Source organism: Acomys minous, assembly GCF_964271855.1.
Source record: "Acomys minous genome assembly, chromosome: 10".
Taxonomy (NCBI): Eukaryota; Metazoa; Chordata; class Mammalia; order Rodentia; family Muridae; genus Acomys; species Acomys minous.
In genome coordinates this window covers 108,667,759-108,691,492 of record NC_140491.1, presented here as the reverse complement: position 1 = coordinate 108,691,492, position 23,734 = coordinate 108,667,759, and the positions used below count along the sequence as shown (strand labels likewise).

General features: G+C 42.7%; 1 protein-coding gene across 4 annotated transcripts in view; it reads left to right on the top strand.

Annotated features, from left to right (window-relative positions):
• Positions 1–1,353: 1,353 nt before the first annotated feature.
• The window catches only part of ATF2 (activating transcription factor 2), a 79,265-nt gene continuing 56,884 nt past the window's right edge, over positions 1,354–23,734 (top strand). For 2 of the 4 annotated variants that reach the window (XM_084797982.1, XM_084797983.1), the window contains exons 1-2: positions 1,354–1,579; positions 16,134–16,227. The gene's annotated coding sequence lies outside the window, so the exon portion shown is untranslated. Of the gene's footprint in view, positions 1,580–1,717; positions 1,779–16,133; positions 16,228–23,734 lie in introns of those variants that run through there. The other 2 variants (XM_084797980.1, XM_084797981.1) reach the window with 2 other exon arrangements.

The window sequence follows — 23,734 nt, the reverse complement described above, 5'->3', positions numbered from 1 at the left end:
TCACGGGCCCCTTAATCACTTTTTTCAACTTGTACATATTTTACTGGACAACCAACATCCCTAAAATTAGCACCAAAATCTTCATTAGGAATTCTGTTTTTAGGAGTGTACCTGAACCAGCTCTAGCGTTGTAAAGGTCTGTCTCTTTTACTTAATCAACCTTTCTTCCTGCCCCAGTTTTAAGGGCTTATTACGTGTATGAGTGTCTGCCTGTATGAACCCATGCACACCACATGCCCACAAAGGCCAGAAGAGGTTGTGGGGTCCCCTGTTTGTGAGTAACCATGTAAGCTTGGGTCCTCAGCAAGAGTTGCAAGTGTTCCTAACCACTGCACCATCTCTCCAGATCCTTTCCCTGCAGTTTAAAAAAAAAAAAGCTAATTCCAAATATTAGCATTTCTTGGCACTACAACTTACAAAGGAAAAAAAAATGTGGCTAGAATGCCTCTTCTATGCTGTGTTCTCATTGGCTTTCTTTGGTCCTCTTTTAAAACGTTAATTCCGTTTTTAACCTTGAAAAGAATGAGACGATCCTATTGAAATTAGTATTTTTACATGTAACTATATATGAAAGGAAATTTGATAAAAGAACATACACCATAATTCCGAGAAATTTTCTCCAGTACTAGATCGTTGCATTGTTTTAAAATATGGTGACATGGGTGGGTGGAAGACTATGTATTTCCTTTTGATCATTTCCTTTGAACATACTGCTATGTAACAGACCATGTACTTGATGCGGGGTGGGGACGAACAATCAGATGCCGTTCTAGCTTAGTAAAGATCTGAACAAAGACCTCTGAGAAAAGGCTTCTCAACGCAGGGCTGACTTATTTTGCTTCCTTCTGCACACCGGGGTGCGGGGGTGACGACTGGCAAACCCCGACCCTCCCAAACCTTAAGCTCCCCAGCTCCAGCTTCCGGGTACCCTGAGAGTGGTCCACGAGCGCCTCTCCGTTCAGACCCCCACATTTATAGCCAGGCCGGAAACCGACACAGACGCCCTGAGCTCAAGGATGGGCTCCTTTAGGCTACCCAGACCTCACCTCTCTTCTCTCCCAGCGCCCACGCCCTCCCGGCTCCCTCCATCGCCACCTGAGCGCACGCCCCAGATCCGGTGCCCGCCTCCCGACGGCTGCCAATCACAGCTCTCCGCAGTTCCCTGGTTACCGAAACAACGGTCCTTGGGCGCTTTGGCCACTCCCCTTTGGACATGTTTCCCGCCTTCCGTGATTTTTTTGCCCAATCACCGGCGTCCGAGTGTTCTTAGGTTCCCGCCTCCCCTTCCCCGCCCTCCTGAAAACCCGCCCTCTCTCTTAAGCGCGGCGGAGTCACCTGACCCGCAGGCGCTCCTTGGGTGGAGAGCAGGAAGGGGCGCGAGGAGAAAGCGGCGGGGATGCCGGGAGTGGGGCGGGGAGAAGGCTTGTCAGTCGGGTCTCGCGAGAGAGGACGGAAGCCTGTGGGAGCCCGTGGCCTTTAAAGTGCGATTCAGCCCTTTCCTCCGGGGCTAGTTTGTAAACACCGCTGGGCTCCGGGCTCCCGGGTGGCTGGAAGGACCATGAATTAGTAACCGGGAAAGGTGAGTAGTGGTTGAAGGGGCCGCAGGCTTGGAGGCTGTAGGGATGCAGAGGAAGAAGGCGCTAACATGGCGACGTCGCTGCCGGTAGTCCCCACCCCCCGCCTCCCACCCCTCCGGCGCCCCTGCTGTGGACCCCGACCCTCCGGACGGCTGTGTCCCCGCCGCCGCCTCTGGCTTGGCGGACCGACCGGACCGTTAGGTAACGCGGCTGCGGCTCCGGCCCCTCCCTCCCTCGCGCGCTTTCCCCAAGCCTTAGCGAAAAGGGATAACGGCTCGTCTCAGACCCCTCCCTCCGATTTATCATCCTCTTGTGTGGTCACCGGAGAGGTCTCCCCGGGGCGTCCTCCGGATACGCCCAGCTGACGGGGAGACCCCCTCCTCAAGTCCTTGATCGGGTTGCGAGAGGGCCCACGCTGTGTGCTCCCCACCCAAGACAACCCCCGGCGATCGAGGACCGCGGGGGGTTTGGGATGGTGCGGTGGAGAAGGGTTGGGAAGCGTGGCTGAAAATCTGGCCGGGGTCCCCGGCTAGGGTGGAACGTGATGATGGAGCCAATGGTATGGAGAAGCTGGGAGCTGGAGGACTCGGCCTTTTCTGTCCTTTCTGCCACCCGCACGCTCCAGGTGGGGCGGGGTTGAGGTGTAGGTGCAGGTTGATTCTGCTATTCCTCTCCCCCCGCCCCCCATTTATCTCGACGGGTGTTCTGCGGAGCTTTTGTAGGGAAATAATAAGTGCTTTTTATTAACACCCGAGGGACAAGGGAGAGAGGTAGGAGTGTGTACGTCTGCCTCCCTGTAGTGCTCGCTTATTGAACCAGACCTAAGAGGAGCTGGGGACTATTTTTATGCACCTAGATAATAGAAAAATTGCCTTTTCTTAATGGGGAGTCTTAGAACTGAGGAGGTCGAGCAAAACTACCATCAGTATAATTGAGTAAAAGCGATTACTCATGATAGACCCTTAGGCCTGTTGACTGAGATTACCTTTTGGAAGTAGCAGTTTCTCAGGGATTGTAAATTATGGAGACATTCACATCACATGCAGGTAATGCTACATTTGAAATCAGACCAAACACTGACTATTCTCTGAGTTCATTTTCTTCTGTTTGAAGAAATTCTTACCTCCTGGAATTGCTATTGTCAAGTAATAACTCTTCCAGGAATACTACTTCAGAGCTAAATGGCCTGGGTCTATTGCACCAAAATTGTAAAGGTAAGACTTTATGAAAGCTTATTTTAAAACAATTAACTAGATGATTTTCTGAAATAGAGACCCAGTAGGAATCTTGTATTTAAATTTGCTAAACCTATTTGAAGAATCCCTGGAATAAACTTTTTTTTTAAAGTATAGAAATATTTCGTATTCTAAAAAATATATCCTGTATAAGTCAAGAAAACTTAAGTTCATAGATCTTTAAGGCCATCAATGGTTGGTAATTATTAAGCTTCTAATTATTAAAAATAATAGAAAATTTTATTTCAAATTTGCAGTGTGTATTCTACCATCCTAAGGTGTTTTTCAGGCTTTTTGGGGGGGAAGGGTCTGAAGACAAGGTTTCCCTGTGTAGCCCTGGCTATCCTGAAACTCATTGCATTCCAGGTTGGCCTTGAACTCAGAGATCCGACTGCCTCTGCTTTCCCAGTGAGTGCTGGGATTAAAGGCAGGAGGCACCATACTTGACAGTTTTTTGATATCCTAAATTTTAGAGAGGAGTTTTCAGAGACATTGTCCATTTTATTTTTGATAAAAGGTATCAGAATACTCCTATAGATTATATAGAAATCCCTTTAACTTTACTAGGCTCTTTATTTTGTATTTGGAGCATTATATTAGCAAATACATTACCTAGAAATTCTTGCATTCATTTTTTATTTGGAGGAGCACTGTTAAACTAAAATAGTGGAAGGACTGGTTACCATGTCTGCCCTTTAACACATAATTGGAGGGGTGCTTCTATGGGTATTAAATTTTTAAAGCTGTATTGTTTTGAAGTGATCCTATCCACTAAATATCTCATGACCAACATTAAGTCAAGAAATCTACATTTTTTTAATTTAGCTTTTAAATAATCTTAAAAACTTGAGTTTTGATCTGTACTCTCCTCATCATCCTAGTTATATTGCTAGGTCTGGGAAAGAGCTTATTGATTATGTTGTTTTCACTCATTTGTGTCTTCGGGCTCTTCCAGCATATGTGCTTCTGGTGAACTGTATTTCTTTTGTTAATTTTAGTGAAATGACTTTAGAAAGGTTATGAAGTCTTTTGTAATATTTAAAGCAGAAATTTTACTGGACCCTTCCTTGATTAGAATTCAATGAAAATTATTGGACAATTCAACTCGCATCTATAAAAAGTAATTCATATAGTACTTATATTCCCCGGACTAACTGGTAACCCACAAAACCCACCTAACACTGTTATGTATACTCAGTGTTTAACATTTTGTGTTTATTTTATATTCACATCAATTTCTTTAGACTGAAAATTGGCCTGAGATGCAGTTAGTTATGTGTATTTTTAAAAATGATTTATTTGGCTGGGCGTGGTGGCACACGCCTTTAATCCCAGCACTCGGGAGGCAGAGGCAGGCGAATCGCTGTGAGTTTGAGGCCAGCCTGGTCTACAAAGCGAGTCTGGGACAGCCATGGCTACACAGAGAGACCCTGTCCCAAAAAATGTAAAAAAAATATGTATTTATTTTATATATATATGAGTGTTCTGTTTTCATGCACATCAGAAGAGGGAATCAATCAGATTCCATTACAGATGGTGTGCTCCACCGTATGGTTGCTAGGAATTGAACCCAGGACCTCTGGAAGAGCAGCCAGGGCTCTTAACTGCTGAGCCATCTCTAACTCGTGTTGTTGTTGTTGTTTTTTGTGTGTGTGTTGCTTACTCGTGTGTATATGCACCATTTGTGTTCAGTGCTGCCCTTAGAGGACATTTTACATCCTGAATCCCTGAAACTAGGATTATAGATTGTTGTGAGGCACCGTGTGGATGCTGGGAACCCATCTCAGCTCCTCTTCAACAACAGCAGATACTCCTAACTGCTGAGCCATCTCTCCAGCCCTTTGTTTGCTTTTCTACCCATGCTAGAAAAGCTCTTTTTATTTTGGTTTTCCAGACATGGTTTCTCTGTGTAGCTTGGCTGACCTGGACCTTGCTTGTAGAGCAGGCTGGCCTCGAACTCACAGACATCTACCTGCTTTTCTCTCCTCCTGAGGGCTGGGATTAAAGGCATGTGCCACCATTGCCCTGATGGAAAGCCCTTTTTTATTGAGCCTCTATAAGTAATTTGTTTTTATTTTTACATTTATGTGTGTGTGTGTGTGTCTCCTTGGCTGCTTTTCTGTCTGTGTGGGGATTGGCATATGTATGGAGCTATGCATACAACATATGCATATGCTTACAACTTTGAAGAGTATTCATTCTCTTCCCATCACATGGGTTTTGAGGATGGAGCCCTGGTCATCAGGCTTGGTGGCAAGGCCCTACATGTAACTCTATGTTGACTATGTTGAAGAAATAGTGGTCATCATCACTATTTTTCTGTCTGTGGGGAAATATCCTAGAAAACATTTCCTTTGTTCTATTTCTCAAAATTAAAAGTTAAAATAAGATATCATTTCACAGAAAATAGAAGATTGTCATGAGTCTTTAAGGCCTTGGTAATTGCAATATTATATTACATAGATATGAAATATACAATTGTAAACAAGTATGTGATGTGTATATCTTCTCACTTACTTTTATTGACAAACCAAAACTGATACATTTTCATTTTAAGATAGATTCTATGGCCAGGTGTGGTGGCATACTCCTGTAATCCCAGCACTCGGGAGGCAGAGGCAGGCAGATCTTTGTGTGTTCGAGGCCAGCCTGGTCTACAAAGTGAGTCCAGGACAGCCAAGGCTACACAGAGAAACCCTGTCTGGAAAAACAAACAAGCAAAAAGATTCTATGAAGCTTTTTTCCTTTTGGCAATCATTCTTAAGGGTTTTAAACTCTTACTTGTCATTGTTTATGTGTATAATGTGTCTGTATTGGGTGTGGCATTCAGAACAACTTTATAGAGGCAGTTTCTTCCTTCTCCCTCACATAGGTTATGAGTATTGAACTCAGGTGTCAGGTTCAGGTTCCCACAGCAAATGCTTTCTGGCTAAGCCATCTCACTGCTCCTAAAATAATGATTATTATTTCTGTTTCTTCTCTTGCTTTCTCTTGAGGGGCACAACAAAAGGGGTTGTGAATATATCTTGGGGGGGTGTAGGTGTACTTACTCAGGTCTATAACTTAATTGGTAATTATCAAACTTTCTCTCCATTAATACTCAAGAATTAAAAAACATTTGAAAATACAGTAGTGAGTGATTTGTTACCATGATATCCTTGATAAGGTTCTAAGAGAAACAGAATAATTAATTGCAATTGGCAAATGGACTTGAGTAATTGTACTAGTATATATTTAACTTTATCTGTATCACTTTCTTTTTTTCCTTGGTTCCCTTCCCCCCCTCCCCCACCCCCCCACCCCCAGTTTTTTATGTAGCCCTGGCTGTCCTGGAACTCACCAAGTAGCCCAGGCTGGCCTCAGACTCAGATCCTCCTGCCTCTGCCTCCCCAGTGCTGGGATTTAAGGCGTGAGCTGCCTCCAGTTTTTAAGTGTGTTCTCTAAAATGTTTTCATTTTGTTTAATAGGTTCTAACCGTTTGCATTCCAGTTTTCTACCTTTCCTCATTTAGTTTTACCTTTCCTAGCATTGTAGTTTTCCATTACATACATTTTGTCATGTTTGATGGTTAGGTACAGTTAACCAAGTCACTTAAACCACTTTATGAATTACTTGGCATTAAAAGTCTGAATGGAAAAAATTGTTTTCAGTTTCTGCTACTTATTTGAGAGAGGATGTCACTCTGTAGTCCAGGCTGGCCGGCACTGCTGGCTCAGCCCCATGGTAGTCCTCCTGCCTCAGTCACCTGAGTCCTGGGGTCACAGTCAGCAGCCACCATGTCCAGCTACTATTGAGTATGTTTATTTGCTTAATTTTGAAGACAGGATCTCGTTACATAGCACTGGCTGGCCTGAAACTCACTGTGTAAGCTAGGCTGCTATGCTTTGCTTATTTATTTATTTATTTTTATTGGATTAATGAACGCATTTTTGTTTTTTTGAGACAAGGTTTCACTGGGTAACCCTATATTTTTCTGTTGTATAAACTTTGCAGTATTTGCTACCTTTTTCTTCCTTTGGCTTGGTTCCATAAAATAATAAACTCAATGGAATTACTTATCAGAGGATATAAATATTTGTGGAGTTGGCAGGCCAACACTGACATTTCAGTGAGAGTGTGCTAGCTTTACCATAATTTTGCTGGCTTTGTTGTTATGATGTGGTTACTTGATTGGGAGCTTTTAGTGGAAATAAGTTATATTGTTTAATAGTTCAAAGTTATATGTTGACTATATAATTTTTAGTTACTGAACAATGACCTATGTACTGGAACAAATATTCTCTATTTTATATTTTCTGTCACATCCCTGTTTATTTCTCTTAAAGTTTACTGGAACTTACAACAGACAAATAGCATCAGTGCTTAAATTATGTGCACTTAGCACATTGAATTTGTTAGTTTTAATTTATGATCTACTTTCTGAATTACAGATTTCAAGGAATTACTAAATTTTTTATCATATATCCTCTGGCATATTGGATGTAGATTTAGTCATCCAAATTGTGAGTTGTGTTATACTTAGGCAGATTATTTTCTGTGCCTTGGTTTGCTTTTACTTTCTCTCTTTCTTTTCAGTTATTTATTTAGAGACAGCATTTCTCTGCCTATCCTGGAACTCACTCTGTAAAGCAGGCTGGCCTTGAACTCGAGAGATCCAACCTGCCTGTCTCTGCCTCCCAAGTGCTGGGATTAAAGGTGTGCGCCACCACTGCCAGGTGCCTCAGTTTTCTTTAAGGAGAACAACACTTAACCTTGTACACATTTGAATAATGTATGTCAGTGCTCACAGCTGTGTCAGGGAAGTTGCTGATACTCAGGGCCTGTGACGGTGATTACTATCAGAATTCATTCAGAAATGCTCATCTCCTGGAGTCCATCCAGGCATGTTTATGATGTGGTTTGAAGACAGTACAATAGTCATTTATTTGGTAGCTTTGGCAACAAATTTGGATTTTTCCCTTAGAATTTATAATTTGTGGTAGAACCTACTACCTTAGAATTTCCGTAAGGCTGCCTTTGCTCTCCCAGAGATCCGCTTTTCTGTGCCTCATGACTGCTGAGATTAAAGGCATTGTCTCCAATATTACTTTATTTTACTTTTTAGTTAAAGAGTATTTTTGTGATATTGGACTAATTTCACTATTTACTCACTTCTTGTGTGTTTTATGCATCTCATCAACTTTGAGATCAAAGCTTCAGTATACTATTGATAATGATATTCCTGGAAAACATCTGTTGAGTGCTGTGAGTAGAGAAAAAACATTAAAATTCCTGCTTCCCTCTTTGAGGTTAGTGTAGGGATTCGGAGGGCACCACCAGCGGCAACAAGATCAAAGGTTGCTGCCATCAACTCTACCCAGACCTGGGGGGCGGGGGCGGGTACCACGGCTAGGGCTACCATTGAGGCATCCTCCCCTCCCCTCCCCTCCCCCCTGCCCCCCCCCCCATCTAGGAATTTCTCCATGCCTCACACTACCTGATAAAATACCATCCCCAAGCTCCTGAGAGTCCCCTGCGTCCTTTCTCCCACCCCAGTCCTTCCCAGAGTGCCTAACTCTATCATCTGCTCCCAAGAGCTATGTACCTTGAGTGGTGGACCTCTAAAATTTAAAGTTGCTAGCTACTGGACCGCCTTCCTGCCCTGGGGCTGTGGAGACAAAATGGCCACCGCCTGGAAGCAGGAGCTGTCCAGGGTGACTATTCTTGCCTCAGCTAACTCTTTCCTGCTGCCTCCATGGGAGCTGGCTGTGGCGTCTATTCCTGCTTCAGCCGACTGTTGGATTCGGACACCTTTCCTCCCTCAGCCTGCTGTTGCGCTGCCATGGAAGCCATCCATGATGAGGACAACCTTTCCTGCTTCAGCCTACTGCCTTCACAATGGACTCTTGACATGTTGTAAACCCCTCAAGGCAGAAAGTTGGCCAGACCTCTATGTGAGAAAGCTCTAGCAGCCCAACCCCTGTCCCTCAGAATGCCATCTGCAGCCCCTCACTAGGACTCATGTCAGATTATGCTAATGTGGGATGAAAAATCTAGACAAAACCCCACCAATCCCTGATTGTCCCCCAGCTCAGGCTTGAAATCCCACCAATCCACACGCTGGAAATCCCTGCTCCAGAAAGCCCCACCCCCTAAAAACCCTATATAAAGGGGGCTGTGTCTGCCCAGCTTTCTGCTGTCTCCTTCTGGGAGCAGAGGCGGCCGCTTCAGTATTTGTCCTTCCTCTCCTGGATTCTTGCTTCAATAAATCTCTTAAGAGATTTACTGCCTTCTCTGTCTCTTCCACCAAAGAAGAGGAGGAGGAAGAGGAGAAACAAAGGAGTGGGGCTCAGGCTCCAAGGCCCCTCAGTTCTCAGGGCGTAGGGGCAACCCTTCCCTGGGAGCTGCATCATTTCAGTTGAGGAGGACTCCTCTCAGAGCTGTGAGGTTCCTGGGCTCCCGTGCCTCAGGGCACCCTTGGGACACTGTCCCACCTCAGGGCTGGGATACCTTCCCAGCTCTGGGAGTTGTGAACACCCTTCCACCCAAATCCCGGAAGTCAGGCTATACAGTGCACACAACGCCCAAAATAACAACAATTGGGAATACGTTTCTCATTTTAGAGGAGTTTTATTTTTCTACATTGGTGAGCTATGAATTTCATATCCAGTATATGCAAGAACAATATCAAATCCACAGGCTGAAGATCAGTTTAACTCTCACAGCGGATTTTGGCATTAAATGTGCAGTGTTTAGTTCCTAGTTATAAAAATAAAGACGTATGACATAATATTAAGCGTTAGGGAAATGTACGTTTATGCTCTTTGAGTTCATGCCCTATTCTGTATTTTACACATTATTTTCTTAATTCTTTTTGATATCCATCAGATGCATGTGAATATCATAGTTAATCATAGTATTTGCATTTTCCTAATAAGAGAACTCAAAGATACTTTCACAATGGATGGGTAATAAGTAGTTTTTAGGTATGGCTGTGGGCTTTTAGTCTCGTGGATTTAGGTTTGTTAGGAACAGTTTGCTGTTCCCAGTGTAGTTCTAAGATCATCTTGTACTTTGTGGTATTTGTGAAGTCATAAGGAAATTGTGACACAGAAAATTCCCTGCCTATTTATATGGTTCTGCTGCCCTTGAATAACCTTGTGATAGGTAGTGCACAAGCCCATCCTCCTTGTACCCTAATATTTTTGTTCACTATAAAGATTTTCCATTACTGACTCATAAGTTACCATACATTTAGCATCTTAATATTGTAGTGAGAATTTTGTAATTTTGTTTTCCTAAAAAAAAAAAAAAAAAACCACAGAAATGTTATGGGAATAATGTTTTCATTTTAATCCCAGGTATAAGGGTAAGAGGCTACTTCACAGCAAATGACTTAACAATGATTTGCCTTGTGTTCTAGCAGGGGTGTGGTTTATCCAGCTGCAAATAGTTTCTGTGAGTATGTGATGGTTGGGATTCTGGGAGCTTTTCAGAGGACATATAAATGCTACGGCTCTAAGAGTCAGAGTGGCTGTCGTTGCCAGATTGGTAGTTGGATTCTTTTGGTTGCTATTTGTCAAATAGTCATGTGTAAGGAAATTAGTTATCCTGATGGTGAAGATCAAATTTGCCCCAAGGAACTGGATGCTCCTAATCAGTAGCAAGTGTTCTAACAGTAACCCCACCCCTTTTTCCTCTGTCCCTTTTTCTCCTTTCTAGTTTCAGGAGGTTGGAAGGATAGAAGAGAGGAAAGAGAACAAAGTAGCAAACACTGGCTACATAAGAGTACAAAATTATTTTTGTAGTTCATTAAGTCTAGATTGGCTCATCTGGGGGCCCTCCATTTAAACAAAATCATAAAAACATGAAAAGTATATTTAATAATAAATTTCTCTGTAATATTTCAATATATGTATAGATAATGCAGTGTTTTAAAACAAGTTAAAAATCTCTCTGTCATCTCATTTCTGCATGGTTAAACATTCAAAATCTTTCTTTGAGCTTTTATATAGAAATGCTGTAAGAGCTTCTTGCATCTATTCATGTGTAACTTAGAACCAGTAATCAGCTTCCTCAGCTTCCTACTTTTTGTAGACTAGTAATCACCGTTGCATTCACTCTCAGTTTTTGTAAAAGTGTGTGTGTGTGTGTGTGTGTGTGTGTGTGTGTGTGTGTGTGTGTAAGATGTGTTTTGTTCATACATAGGTAAAACAATGCAGTGCTTATTGGCTTATTTCACTTAACATAAACAATAATCTCTAGTTCTATTCATGTTATCACAGGTGACCGGATCTCATTGTATGCTTGGAATCCTAAAGCCAGAACCAGTGTGTTGACAGTGTTATATGCGGTTTGCTATGTCTGGGGAGGAATCCATGTGCAAAATCACTCAAGTTGTTGGCTTTGCAGTTGTAGCACTGCCCTCCCTTGTGGAAGTTACTTTTGTAAAACTGTGTTTGTTTCTCTTAGCTTATTACTTAACCTTACTATCACACAAATAATTGAGACTCTTTTCTAATACAAGGCATCACAACACAGTCTGAGCAGTTTAAGCCTGTTCTTAACCCTCTAGGTTATTTTGTCTTACTCCCAGCAAACATGCCAGCAATACCTGCACTTTGTAGCTTTCCTCAGCTCCAACTCCTTCCTCCTTGGACCTCTCTCCTACTTCTCCTAACTACTTCCATGTCTGGCAGGAAGTCCAGCCCTATTCTCTCCCCTGCTCATCGATTGGCTATAAGGTGTTTTATTGACACAACAGGGGAACAACTGGGGAGCAGAGTTTACACAGTATGTAGACAGGAAATTAGAACTGAAACTACACAATAACCTTATGGCTACATTCCCTCTTTTTTGCTCCCATCTGTCCAGGTCTGCCCTTCACCTGGGAGTCTGAAGTGCTTTCCTTGTGGCCATCTCTGGCAATGGCTCTTCTATTTCTGGCTCAATCAATCAATAAATCTCTCTCTCCCTCTCTTTCTCTCTTTTAAGGTTTTTCTTTCTTTCTTTTTTTTGTTCTACCTGCATATAACTCCCGCAGGCCAGAAGAGGGCACCAGATCTCATTATAGATGGTTATGAGCCACCATGTGGTTGCTGGGAATTGAACTGAGGACCTTTGGAAGAGCAGCCAGTGCGCTTAACCTCTGAGCCATCTCTCTAGCCCCTCTTTTAAGGTTTTTCAAGACAGAATTTCTCTGTGTAACAGCCCTGCCTGTCCTAGACTCTCTTTGTAGACCAGGCTGGCCTTGAACTCACAGAGATCCACCTGCTTCTGCCTCCCAAGTGCTCTGATCAAAGGTATGCGCCACCACACCCAGCTCTTGCTTAATCTTTTTCTGAATGGCTCAGTCTGTTGTAGATTGGGCTCCCCTGGATGTATGACTGAGGATATTTATTCTTTTTGGAGATCTGTAATCTCTGTATACCTGCAGAATTCTTTTAATAGAACCTATTCACAGGTTCCAGGAATTGAATCATAGACATTTTTAGGGACCATTCTGTTTACTACAGATTGACTCCTTAAACTTCTTAGTATAAGTTTAGATCACTAAAAAATATAATTCCAGGGGTTTTGTTTGTTTTAAAGATATGGTCAGCAGTCTTGTACTATTCCTGGCTTTAAAATCAAGTTCGGCAGTTGAATTTTTTATTGTTCTTTTCATTAAACTTTTGTTTCCTTTTCATTCCTTCATAATTTTATTTGGCTCCTGTATATCTTAGTGTTTAGGAATACTTTGTTAACATTTTATGCTTCCTTATAATAACTATAAACCTACTGCCTTAGTCACTGTTCTATTGCTGTGAAGACACACCATGAGCACAGCAACTCTTACAAAGAAGAACATTTAATTGGGGCAAGCTTACCGTTTCAGAGGTTTATTTCATTAACATGGTATGAAGCATGGGGCATGCAGACAGACATGATGCTGGAGAAAGGAGCTGCAAGTGAACTGAGTCACTAGACCTACCTTGAGCTTCTGAGACCCCAAAGCCCACCTCCTAGTGACATACTTCCTCCACCAAAACCACACATACTCCAACAAGGCCATTACTTCCTTTAGTACCAATCCCTATGGACCAAGCATCCAAACACATGAGTCTCTGGGAGTCATTCCTCTATTCTAACCATCGCAGCTAGCTTCTCAGTTTCCATACTTATTTTGTCTCTTTTCCGTTCTTATGGAACTCCCTCTCAGGACAGTGGATTTTCAGATAGTATTCCAAAAATGGGAAAAGTAGTCATTAAACGAAAAATAGTGTTTTTACTATCAACTGTGGAGCATACCTTAATTCAGAACAGTGTTGAACACAGAACAAGATACAGTCAATAAAACCATGTTTGCCTTTAGCAGAAATATAGTATAGAAAATGAGGATTAATTATACCTTTATCAATAGAGGCTTTGTGGCTCTCTTATTTTAAATTATCACGTTTTAAAATTACAGAGCCGGGGCAGTAGATTTTGGATGTGTGAGAGGTATGGGAGCATTTCTGTTTTTGAAAAGCATGAAAATGAGGACTCAGGGGGAAAGGCAGATTGAAAACTTAGAACCTGGGCTGGAGAGATGGCTCAGAGGTTAAGAGCACTGGCTGTTCTTTCAAAGGTCCTGAGTTCAGTTCCCAGCAACCACGTGGTGGGTCACAATCATCCATAATGAGATCTTCTGGCATACAGTTCTATATGCAAGCAAAATACTGTATACATAATAAATAAATCTTAAAAGAAAATGAAAAAAAAAACCTTAGAAACCAAGTATCCTTGGGGGAGCTTTTATGTAACATCATTCATTAATATGGAATCTTTTAAGCTGTGACTTTGTAAGTGTGCCTCAAACCTGCTTACGTAGTATCTTCTGCATACCACCCAGGACTTCTCTTGGATATATAAGACTCTTAAGTATGTGATAAAAAAAAAAAAATAGACTCCTTGTTAACCTGATGCCTGTCCCCTGGGCTCTGTGTTTTGGTAATGTTTGGCTCTCCATGAAGTGCTTACTGCTGGCATTATTGCTACCTTTGTATTGGAGATACTGCCTTTGCCCACAGATTAGTTATGTCCAAGTGTGAGAAATATCCAGAAAGTGGGTCGGGTAATGTTGGTGAAGTAGAGATTGATTTTTCATGTCTCTACCTTCCAAGCTTTAAAAGGTATTTTTGTTGTTGTTGTTGTTGGGGGGGGGGTTGTTTTGTTGTGACAGGGTTTCTCTTGTAGTCCTGGATGACCTGGCTGTAGACCTGTAGACCAGGCTGGCCTCAAACCCACAGAGCTCCACCTGCCTCCTGAGTGCTGAGATTCAAGGTGTGTGCCCCCACACCCAGCTCTATGAGGTATTCTTTTTAATGTTTACCAAAGTCTAGATAATTGTGGATAAGTCAAGCTGTGCAGGACAGGTATGGCTGCTTAACTTGACCTTGTTGCTTTATGTGATAATTGCCTTGCTATGTTTCAAGTGTTAGTTCTAAATCTTCAGTGAGCAGCTGCTGAAGTAAGATTATAAATATCTTTGTGAAGATAGGCTGCCCTAAAGCCATGCTTGTAAAAACGAACATTTCTCTGAAAAACAAAATAGTTTGCAGGACTGTATCTGTGCCTGAAATACGTGAGCATGTTTTCCATAATCGTCACACAGAGCCAGTGTACAAGGCTGATCTGCAGGTGATGGAGGAAGAAGGGACAGTTAGGAATGCCAGGATGGCAATGTAAGATCAAAGGAAAAATTAACTGTACTTGGAAGAGTAAACTCATATAGACCATCCACAAAAATGTCCTTTGAATTGCTGTTCCATTTATAGCTGTATTTTGCATTTGTGTAGCTAAATAACCTCTTGAGTCCTTCTCCATAAGGAACAGTTTGTATCTAAAACAGATTTGTTGTTGTTGTTGCCAGCTTTGAGATGAGACACTTTGTGGTTTCTGGTTTTTCAGTTTAAGTTATTAAACATGCTAAGGCGCCTTTACTACTAAAGGACAGTGTTGCCCTTCTTTCCAGTAGTCTGGAATAGGGAAGTCTCCCTGACCCTGACCTGACTTGAGAACGGGTGCTCATTCCCAAGACAGTGCACAGGAGCAGCTATTTCATTTTAAGCATCATGCTTTGCAAAGTGCTACCTTTTCATAACATAATTGATAGAACCTTCTGCCAAGTTCTTACCTACCTCACCTTATCCAGTACTTACACAGCAGGTCTGTGTGACCATTTATACATTTTGTGGATTGCCTATAAGAGTTTGCTGTCAGCTGGGCAGCCTTCCTGCCATTTTTGACCAGTTGTGACAGTTCTGCCCCATAGAGTGTGAGTAAAAGTTTCTTCTGGGGTTTCTGAAAAGTTTCCTTAAAGGGAAGCCATTATTATTTTCTCTTTCCCTTGCTGTCTGATCCACAGCCCTGAAGCTAGATCTTTAGCAGTTCTTTTTTTTTTTTTAAATTATTATTATAACTTATTCATCATTACATCCTGATTGTTATCCCCTGGCTCTTATCGCCCTGTTCCCCACCCTATTCCTTCCCCTAGACCTCTAACGCGGGGGGGGGGGGGGGGGGGTTCCTTCCCTTCCTCAGTGTGTCCACAAGGCGCCAAGAGTTCATGTCAGAGGCAGTCCCCCTCACCCCCACACAGAGACTGAGCTGTCCATCAGCTACATCTGAACAGGGCTCTAAGTTCTATGCATGCAGTGTCCTTGGTTGGTGCATCAGTTTGTGAGGGCCCCCTAGGTCTAGATGGTCTCCCTGTCTTATCCACCTTGAAGGGAAGGGAAATGTGAGAGGATCTGAGTAGCAAAGGGCCTTGGGTCCTGATGATCATGGTGTTGGGATGCTTGTGTTTATGTGAAATAATTAAGCCTCTTAACAATCCAAGACTGAATTTTCTTAGTATATCGTATTCTAAGATTGTCTATGTGTGTGTTTGTGTGTAACATCAAGATGTTTCCATGTAAGAGACACTTTTAAACCAGGGCCCACAGATTTTATTGTGTAGCAGCAGCATAAAAATTAATTTTCTTTTTTTTTTATAAAAATTAATTTTCACACTGAACATTTTGATGCTTAGGTCCATCGGCTCTGACAGTTCACCTGCTATCTGTCCTTCAGGCAGATGCTGCTAAAAATCTCTTACTTTCTCCCCTTCACCAGGTTCTATTGCCTTTTCTCTATCCTTAAAGTTGATTCAAATCTATTAGGTGGTAATGTGTTGGCAATTTGGGGGGGCTGTATGGTGAACATCATTCTGAAATATTTGATATTTTGGAAGACACTTTAATTTTATATAAGATAGTAGATAAAATTTAATATAAAATTATATTAAACAGAGTAATAACGTTTGTTCTTTTCTCTACAGATACTAGATGGCAGCTTCAGAAGTATTGCTCGCTTAGCAAGAGCTGAGGGATTCCTGTCAGCAGAGTAAAACTCATGGCCTACCAGCTGCAAAGGTAAGGGAATTTTGAGCTTCTCCTTCCTCCTCCCCATGCCTGTGCCTGTGCGTGTGTGTTGTATGTGTACATGTACATTCATATCATGAGTACACATACATGTTGACACCAGAGGTCAATGTCAAGTGTCTTCCTCATTTGTTTACACCTTTTTTGTTTTGTTTTCTGAGAGAAGGTTTCTCTGTGCAGCCTTGCTGTCCTGGAATTCTCTCTGTAGGTCAAGCTGGCCTCGAACTCAGAGATCTGACTGACTGCCTCTGCCTCCCAAGTGCTGGGATTAAAGGTATGTATCAACACCTTTTTGAGACTAGGTCTTTCACAAAACCCAGAACTTACTGACTTTTTTTTTTTACACATCTTTTAATTGAAAAATAAAATAATTCATATTACATCTCATTTGCTATCCCATCCCATGCATCCTCCCATTCCTCCCTCCCTCCCACTTTCACCCCATTCCCCTTCCCTATGACTGTGACTGAGGGGGACCTCCTCCCTCTGAATATGATGCTAGGGTATATAAGTCTCTTCTTGGTAGTCTGCTTTCCTTCCTCCGAGCGCCATCGGGCCTCCCCATCAAGGGGACATGGCCAAATAATGGGGCACCAGAGTTCGTGTGAAAGTCAGTCCCCAGTCTCCACTTAACTGTGGAGAATGTTCTGTCCCTTGACTAGATCTGGGTAGGGGTTTGATGATAACTGCACGTATTGTCCTTGGTTGGTGCCTTACATTGAGCAGAACCCCTGGGCCCAGATCCGCCCATCATAGTGTGGAACTTACTGACTTAACTAGACTGACTGGTCAGCAAGACCAGGGTTTCTCCTGTCTCCACCTCTTCAGTGCTAGCCTTTCCCCGTCCAACGCCCCCACCAAGTTGTGAGGATCTGTTTAGGTTTCTGCAGAGAGCGTTTCACTAACTGTGCCATCTCTCTGCTCCAAAGTAAAGCTTTGAATGTAAAATTGGTTTTCTTTTTCTTTTCTTTCTTTCTTTCTTTCTTCTTCTTCTTCTTTTTTTTTTTTTTTTTTTTTTTTTTTTTGCCTCTAGTGAAAATAGTGGTTTCTGTAGAGCATTTCTCAAACACTAGTATCCTATATTGATAGTGTGTTCCTCTGCGTGGGTGTGTTGGAGGTTGGTCTGGTGTATTTTGATGGTAATTACTGTTTGCTGTCTCTGCCCCACCTGTACGTTGCCTAAGGGCCTAACCTGTTTGACCAATAAAGGGCCATTACACCTGGGCAGGGCAAATGGGGTAGGCGTAGCTAAGGTTCCAGGGCTGGGGAGACAGAGCTACAGGAGGAAAGGAGAGGGGAAGGTGGCCCATTGTGGGTTAGGTGGAGGAGAAGCACGTGGCCTGTGTGGATGGAGGTTTGGCCCAGATGATGATAATTAGCAAGTGTCTGGGATTATGGATGGGAGGTAGCTCAATAGAAATTATTAGAAGCAGATGGCATGGGATTGCTTGATTGCTAGTGGGTTAAAAAATACAGCCATAATAATAATTATATTATATATATTTTACTATATATATATAGTAAAATAACTGCAACATAGGTGGGGTGGAGATCTGGAGGGTTAGCAAATTTAGAAATGGCCTTTTGGAGATAGGATGTTTATTAGCATATGGAAGCACACTGAAGACTTAAATTCTATAATTTTTCTTATCTCAAAAGTTCTTAAACTTACTTAGCTTTCTAGCAGAGTCCAAATATAAAAGTCCTAATTCACCTAAAAATTTTTAATTGTAGTAACAAGTTAATCTAGGAAGTGTTTTGTGAATTACAGAATTACTTGGAGCAAAAAGTTTATTCTCACAGCTGTGTAAACTTATTTCCTCTGGAATGATTGAAGCTTATTACCATGGTTGTTGCCAGCCAATCCAGAAACATCAAGTTGAAGTTGGCATAGTTTGTCACTCATACCTTTTGGAATTGTAAATGACAGCAACAGTGATATTAGAGAAATAAAGTATGGTGATTTTTGTGTACAAGCCATTTACTATGTAGTTCCTAAAAATGAAAGGAAAATAGCAATTTAATAAGGGCAGTCTGGTTTGTAGAATCTCTCTGGACGTGGTGAACTAATGAGAGACATTGTCTACTCTATGAAAATGCATAAGTTAATCTATGGTTTCTTCTTGAATCTTGAGGGTCAAATCAGAGAAACTACATAAATGAACCGTTTTTCTAATTTTGACTCCCCAAATTAGGGAAAAATTGAAATGTAGCTATTTCATTTTATTTTATATTTTTATAATTTCTTTTTTAGATTTATTAACTGTACATCCCAATTGTAGCCTCCTCCCTCATTTCCCAGTCCCACCCTCACTCCCTGTTCCTCCCAACCCCCCTCTCCCCAGTCCTCAGAAAGAGGAAGCCCTCCTCCCCTAGCATCTGACCCCGCCTATCAAGTCTCATCAGGGCTGCTTGCATCCTCTTCCTCTGTGGCCTGGAAGACCACCCCTCCCAGGAGGAAGTGATCAACAAGCAGGCAGCAGGGTTCATGTCAGTGACATAGCTTAATTTTAAAAGTAAAGCAGCCAGTTGGTTGGTGGTGGTGCACACTTTTAATCCAGTACTCCCTCAGGAGGCAGAGGCAGGCAGAGCTCTGTGAGTTTGAGGCCAGCCTAGTTGTCTACAGAGCAAGTTCCAGGACAGTCCGGGCTACACAGAGAACTCTTTTGAAAACTATTTTTTAAAAAAATTAAAACATTTTAAAGCAAGTAAGAAGAAAAGGATAACCTTGGTCATTTTTATACACTTACTTGCATTTTGAGCTATTTTATGTGCAAATTAATGATCTGGTTAGAAGTATTCTACATAAATTTATTCCTAGAGGACAAGGGACTGTGTTTAAATCATTCTGCTGTGGAGTGTAGCACAGTTAACACTTGTTGCCTGTGCGAAAGAGTGCTCATTAGCTATGTGATTCGAGTAGGATTTGAGTTTCAGGATGGAGGGCAGGTAGAGGAGTGAGGTCGGAAGTGTCAGGAGCATCTCCTGAGGAAGGGGTGAGTGTGAGGGCCCTGAGGGTGTTCTCAGAAGAGCAAAGGAGCTAATTAAAACCCGACAGAACAGTAAGTATTTAATTAAAAAAAAACCTACACACCTTTAATCCCAGCACTCAGGAGGCAGAGGCAGGCAGATTGATGTGAGTTCAAGGCCAGCCTGGTCCACAAGGTGACTCCAGGACAGCCAAGGCTACACAGAGAAACCCTGCCTTGAGAAAAACAAAACCAAAAAACCTACATAACTAGGGACAGATTAAGAGCTAGCATATACGAGTGTGGACGGCAGGAATCTGGCTGTAGGGATCTGAAAACAGTGCTAAAGTAGTGGATTTGCAAGTTAAAATGACTTACTTTAGGGTCAAAAAGATGGCTTAGTGGTTTAGAGCGCTTGCTGTTCTTCCAAAGAATTGGCGTTCTATCCCTAGCATCTACATCAAGCAGCTGACTCACAACTGCCGCTGAGCCCTGAGGACACCTCTCCTGTGCACACACAGATACATATACTTAATTAAAAATAATAATAATTCTGAAAAGTAGGGGACTGATGAGATGACTCACAGTTAAGAGCACTGACTGCTCTTCCAGAGAACCTGCGTTCAATTTCCAGTACCCACGTGGCAGCTCAGAACTGTGTAACTCCAAGATCTGACAACCTCACATAAGCATACTTGCAGGGGAAACACCAATGCACGTAAAATAAATATTAATTAATTAAATAATAAAAATACTTTTTTTTCTTTTTAATTTAAGCAAGGTATTGTGGTACGTTCCTGTAATCCCAGTTTTGGGAGACAGGAGGATCAGGCATTCCAGGAAAGCTACATGAGACCCTGTCTCAAAGAGAAAGATCTGGAGTTCAGGGCTGCATAAATGAGATTCTGTTTCTAAAAAACAACAATGTGTGTGTGTTTGTGTATATCAAATTTTTTACAGCAAGTTTGAATAAACTTTTTCTTTAAAGCTACACTCACAATTTTTTTTAAAGGTTTATTTATTATGTATACAGTGTTCTGCCTCGTGTAACACCTGCAGGCCAGAAGAGGGCACCACAACCATCTATAATGGGATCTGATGACCTCCTTTGGCTGTGTGGGTGTACATGCAGGCAGAGCACTGTATGCATAATAAAAAAATAAATAAATCTTAAAAATAAAAAAACCCTCCATTCATACCATATGAAAGGATGGCATGATAAGTCCTGAGGACTCTGAGGCCAAAATGATGTATTGGCTACACAGAGATATTTTCAGTTGTCAGCAGTCTCAGAGCTGTTCCCAGGCAGAAGGATCAGTATATATGCTACCTGTTTTGTTGTTCTTCGTTTCTTCAAGTCGGTGGCCAAGATATTTATGAGGTCTTCCTTGGTCAAATCTACTCTTTATTAATTTTGAACGAATCGATAGCTTTTCTTCCTGTTAAAATAAAAGCAAAACCTCTCCCCCAATGCAACACATTTTCTACCTTCCATTTTGAGTTGACATTCTTAAAATAAACAGGCTGATTCAATCCAGCAGTCCCCCCCACCCCACCCCCAACAATCAATGTCTCTCAGCAGTTGTTGGTTTTTGCTTATTAGCATTTAAAATTTAAAGTTAATAAATGATTATATAATCTATCTCTGGGGGTCATTATTACTTGTTTTTGCTTTTTGAGTTTTATAGTCCTGTTAGATCTCTCTATAACTGCTTGTCCTGTACATTTGTAAGGTATATCTATACCTTTTTTATGCCATAATGTCTAAGAAAATTGTTGCATTGATTGGATACATATGCTTGAGCAACATCAGCTTAAATCTGCAAAGGCATTTCCAAGATAACCCTCACCTCTAATAAATGCAGTCTTAGAATTATCCTGTTCAGAATTCAGGGCAAAAGCCCATTGGAATTCTGAATATGAATCTATAGTATGGTACACATACTTTAATTTTTTCTATAAAATTAGCTCTACAAAATGACACACATAAGCTATTGTATGACCTTGCTCTAAGGAACTAGTTAAAGTCGAAGCCTGCTCTTCTCCAGATAGCTGATTTTGCGCTTGGACTATGAAGACTGACTCCCTTCTCAGTGGGGCCCTCACCCCACCTAATCCCATCACTCCAGAATTTTGTAAGAGGTGTCACATAGAAAATACAGGCCCAACTTTTCTTGATAACAGGCACAGGGAGTTCCAGCAAGTACCCCACCCCATGCTGAGATCTTAGGCTCTGACAAACTGTCTTTAATTACATGCCTGGTGCCATCCCCTCACATCTAAGACAGTTAAGTACTGTCTTCTGTGATAAAGGCACCCCTGTATGCAGATGAGGTATCCTGGTTCCTTCAGCAAGTCATCCTCACTCCCCACATCATCCTCATGCCCCGGGGTTTATAACTCCTTAACTCACAGAGTAAGGTTGCCTTAGATTCCTCACCTCATAGGACTGTGAGATTTGTCATTCCCGTAAGGACTCCTGAGACACACCAGGCTCCCAGGACTTCTAACTGCTTGCCAATGCTTGGAGTTCTCAACGAAGCTGTGACACTTGTGGGGCACCCACGCCCCCAATCCCAGTTGAGACCTGTGGTCGCATTCTAAAAGTAGCTGGCTGGAACACTCATTCCCCACCTCCCCTGGAGAAGCTGAGAACCTCACTCTGTGCCTAAGCAACAAGCTGCTGGGGAAGCACTCACTGTCTACCTGGGTCTCCCCTATCTGCCTGTGGGAACCTAGCTCTGTGCTCAGACCAAAAGCCTACCTGAAAGTGCTCAACCACCCTGTGAGAACAGTTGGTGTTTGATGTCTAGGTCCATTGGTGTGTGTGTCTCCCCCAAGACAAGAAGCCGCTGGACCAACCTGCAGAGACCCAGTCAGGGCCGTTCCTGTCCAGAGGCAAGAAGTGCCAACCAAGGGACCCGTGAGAGAAATCCACAAAGACTTAAGGAGATTGCAGAATGACTGCCCATGGAGATGCTAGATTAGTGCCCATACCTTTAATCCCAGCACTCAGGGAGTCAGAGGCAAGCAGGTTGCTGTGAGTTCGAGGCCAGCCTGGTCTACAAAGTGAGTCCACGACAATCCCAGGCCACCCAGAGAAACCCTGTCTCGAAAACATGTTTTAATCAGAGATTTTATTATGCACTTTGTTTATTTTGTTTTGTTTTTCGAGACAGGGTCTCTCTGTGCAGCCTTGGCTGTCCTGGACTCACTTTGTAGACCAGGCTGGCCTGGAACACACAGCGATCTGCCTGCCTCTGCCTCCGGAGTGCTGGGACTAAAGGCGTGCGCGCACCATCATACCTGGCTATTATGCACATTTACAGAGTATCTTTACTCCTTTTTTTGATCTCCTTCCTTCAGAGACCTTAATTTTTATATTTAAACTCAGCATTTCTATGACTATGTTTAGTTTTTCTTTCTTTAGCATCCATGCACCTTTGAAAACTTTTTTCCTTTCCCTCGCCTTCCTTTAGAGATTATTTTTTCTTCTTTCTTTGGAGACTTTACTTTCTGTATGAATTTATTTCTCTGTCTTTTACCACTTTTTAACTTAATATCTTTTTCTGTAGTTGATTTTCTCCAAACTCTTTCTCTGGCGTTGTCCATAGGCATACGTTACAGGCTCTAGGTGTTTGGGACTTCAGCCTCTCGATTATACTGCGGGAAAGCGCGCTAGGCAGGCTCTGCAGTTATCAGTAGGCTCTAGCTCCGGGAAGGTGCTAGGCCCACAACTGTAGGCATTCCTCGGACTGGTTTGCCTTCTGTTGAGCTAAGCTGCTTAGTCCTGATGCCTGTCCATGGTTGCTGGCCCCCTCTCAACCCTTGCGCTCACACGGAAGAAGCTGTTCTCCTGCTCAGCTCCCACAGCATCTGATCGGAGAAGCCATGATTTCTGCCTTTGGGACCTATCTGTAGGCTGGTGTGTGGTCCACTGCCTGTCCCAGGCCCTTGTGCCACCTTGGGCTGGTCTGCTGTTTACCCTCCCGTTAGAACATTCATGGACACCAGCTGTCACTGTACCTACTGTGCCAGTGGCTGTGTTGAAGCTGTAGATGCACCTTCTAGCTACTGGCTCCACTACAGTCTGGGAAAGTGTACTTTAGCCCTGGTAGAGGAGGAGCAGCCCTCCACGCTAGGTCTCACGGTTTCCTGCTTCCTACCCCACAGATGGTTTTTCTGCTTAGCAGGGGCTGTAGAGGAGCCACCTTCCACATGGGACTTTGTCTAATACCTGAATCTTTTGTGCTAAGCTTGGTTTTCTGTCTGGTTGGATTCTGTGCCCCATATTGGGTGCCAAATGTAAAGTGTATCCCTATGGTTTTTCTGTGTCAGCTCTTGCTCTGAGACCTTTATATGTATCAAAGCCTCAGACACTATTCTGACCCAGCAATACTGGTTTGGCCTACTCCCTGCCCCTGCCATCTCAGTCTTGTCCTAGAGACTCATGGTCCTGAGAGTCACCCTCTTGTCTCCAGGCCCAGAAGTCCCGCTTTTTCCTCTCCTGCTCAACTATAGGTTGTTTG